Source organism: Limulus polyphemus, unplaced genomic scaffold, assembly GCF_000517525.1.
Source record: "Limulus polyphemus unplaced genomic scaffold, Limulus_polyphemus-2.1.2 Scaffold1312, whole genome shotgun sequence".
NCBI lineage: Eukaryota > Metazoa > Arthropoda > Merostomata > Xiphosura > Limulidae > Limulus > Limulus polyphemus.
The window spans coordinates 224,951-228,316 of record NW_013666922.1 but is presented as its reverse complement, the minus strand read 5'-3'; the positions used below and the strand labels follow the sequence as shown (position 1 = coordinate 228,316).

General features: G+C 34.6%; 1 protein-coding gene across 1 annotated transcript in view; it reads right to left on the bottom strand.

Moving 5' to 3' along the window:
- The window catches only part of LOC106463047 (nuclear receptor coactivator 2-like), a gene marked incomplete at its 3' end in the record, with an annotated part of 79,843 nt that extends 78,141 nt beyond the window's left edge, over positions 1-1,702 (bottom strand). Inside the window, exon 1 of the mRNA XM_022390455.1 lies at positions 1,493-1,702. The remainder of the gene's footprint in view (positions 1-1,492) is intronic.
- Positions 1,703-3,366: the final 1,664 nt, after the last annotated feature.

Sequence of the window (3,366 nt, the reverse complement as noted above, 5' to 3'; positions counted from 1 at the left end):
AACGTTTTCACTTTCAACAAACATTTATTTGTTATAATACTTCGACTAACGTATAAATAAATTTACTTTTACAGTTTCACGGCTAATCAATCGAATAATTGAATACACGCGATAACTAACACTAATCTCAATACTTCACTAGATTCTTAATCACTGAACGAACTTAAAACTGAAAAGTGACTTAATGTTTCATTGATTTTTGTACTTATAATATATCCTTTTTTCTAGATATTTCTCAAAATCTTTGAATCATTAACATTCTAGGTATCCTACGGATATTTTTATAACTTTAAATCTAACGTCATGATCTTGTTTGCTACTCCACCTAGCAAACATTTAAATAAAAACATCGAAAATATAACTAACAATATTTTAGTTGCATGACAGCAGCAATATAAGATAAAAACATGCCACCAGTATCCTAGCATAACACTATACGTCTTTACAATACTGTGTTGTTTTTTTTAAGAATATGATGTAATTGTACGTGATTATGATTATGTTAAAGTTCATTATTATTATGGTCTATAATTTTAGTTCTATTCTAATTAATAACTATAATGGGCTGTTGATCAATTAATATTTTCATTCTCTCCGTCACATTTCAACATGTGTCGATTTTCTTTTATCATTACAGTAAGGTTGTTTGATTTTAAAACTAAGTAGTGTTTAACATTTATAGCTTGTCCACAAAAATTGCACTGTTTGATAGTGTTTATGATATGCTATATTTTTCTCGTTGAGACATCCAAAACGTTAGAAAACATGCCACATTTTATAGACGTATATATATATATGGTATTTACATTATAGAGTAGGGCTAGATGAAGCCAAATTTGCCCAGTTTGTCATCATTTTACAACAGGTAGGGACACTTTTCTTCAAAAATGAATGAAAGGAAACAAAAGGAAGAAACAGAGCAATAATCAACAGCTGAACTTTTTGTTTTCTTTTGTTCTCGGCATAGCACGAATCTCCAACCTAACTATGTTTTATAAACATTTGTTACAAACATGTAACAATTTAATCAAACTTGACGGAGAGCGTATTTTGTTTCTCACCCTTGATATTTAAATATAGTATACCTTTTGGGCTTATGTAGGAAACCTTCTTTATGGGCTTAAGAGTAATTCCAGTAACAGCTCAATAATGTGACGGACTATGTACTTTTTACCTTTATATTATACGGATAAAAACCTGAATTTTATCGACCAGTCGTCTAAATTTAATTTGTCATATATCCGGGAAAAGATAATAGCAGGCAGAACAACATGGGCGAATGAATACCGAGCTCACAATACACGGTTGAATATATATAGCCTAGTGATTATATTTAGTGTTAAAAGAAAAAACACATAAGAAATCTACAGATTACTGGACGAACCGTGTTTGAATGGCTATATGTAACTACTATAGAGCTAACACTTTCCTAGTTCATTTTCTTCATTACAAACGCAAAAAAAACTTTTCATGAAATCACTTCGTAACTCACTTTCAAAATGCCTTCCGAACGCGTCGGTGCCTTTGACGATGCAGTATTTTGGCCTATGGTCTTCAACATGCATATTACACGGAATGACGTCTTTAAATCCGCTATTTAATGGTAAACTACAATATTCTTTAATCATTAGGGCCACATAAAGCATGAAATGATAACACTTCTAACGGTTTATCAGTTATTATAAACAGCATCTAAACAAACATCGACTCACCGTTACACAGACATTATCTCGTGCGGGACTTCTCTCGGAGACGGCGGTATATACTGAATACCTTCTTTCTCATTACACAGATGCTGGGCGTTACGCAATATGTCATGAAAGCCTTTCACGCACGCGTAATGCAACCGTCAATAAGCGCCTAGAAAACTCGAAAGTAAACATTTAATGGGTTCATATCTTACGAAAGTTAGTTACACGAGATGATGAAAACAGCAAATGAAGACTACACATTTTAGCTTTAATTATTCAAAGAACTAACGTCAAATGTAGTGATACTTAGCTTAGTTGCGGAATATTTTCTTCTTTTTTGTGAAGAGGGGAGATTTTTTTTCGCTATACTGACTATTAAGTGATATTTATTACAAATATTCTGACGGTACATAAAAAATAACTCATTCTACTTTGGCATCTTTTAAAGTGATCCACTTGCTGTGCTTTCCTTTTATTACTAACTTTTATAAGGATGATGAAATCCTCCTTTCCTTACATCAGTTAAGTGAACTTTATATTTAAAAAACAACAACATAATTTCAAGCAATCTTTTTAGATTAGCCTCATTGTTACTTTTTTTTATTAAAATGTGTGGATGACTTGACATCAGTTTATATTTATTGAAGCAGATATATGGATTGTCGAACGAAAAGACAGGCGCATATTAAGGGACGGACAAACAGATAACTATATTTGGATTACGTGCTTAACAGCATATAAAAACGATAGAAATAATGGTGTTGTCAACAGGTAGTTTTGCAAGGTGACATAACCAGATGGCTTGCGTTTGATATTTCGTCATCATAGGATCATTGGCTTCTCGCAATAAGCACTGATTTTCACTGTACAGGGAAAACTATGAGAACGCGGTAGAGAAACAGAAAACTAATGCGTCACATAATAAAAACCATCTAGATACGTTGTTGTTGTTGTTGTTTTTAATTAACTTCAGACAATGCTATCATTACTACGTTAGTTTGTTTGTTTGTAATTAAGCACAAAGCTACACAATGGGCTATCTGTGCTCTGCCCACCACGGGTATCGAAACCCGGATTCTAGCGTTGTAAGTCCGCAGTCATACCGCTGTGCCACTGGGGGGCATTTTCCACAATATAGATGTGTTTTACTTATTCCAGTTTGTTTGTTTGTTTGTTTGAATTTCGCGCAAAATTACACAAGAGCTATCTGGGCTAGCTGTCCCTAATTTAGCAGAGTAAGACTAGAGGGAAGGCAGCTAATCATCACTGCAGATTGCGAGTCGAGCGCCCTAACCACCTGGCCATGTGCATGTTATCCTAAGTGTCATGCTAAGACGTTGGAGTATAGCGCCCTAACCACCTGGCCATGTGCATGTTATCCTAAGTGTCATGCTAAGACGTTGGAGTATAGCCCCCTAACCACCTGGCTATGTGCATGTTATCCTAAGGGTTGTGCTAAGACGTTGGAGTATATTGCCCTAGCCGCCTGGCCATACCGGGCCTTCACATTCCAGAACTGAGTTTATATTATTTGTTTCGTGAGTTCCTAGGACAAGTATATATTTACAGGCACAAATATGAATATGGAAATCATACACATTCCAAAGGTAACATAATATTCTAGAGATACACACTCTGGGGACTTCATGTTTAGCTTTGTATACATCTTTGTCCA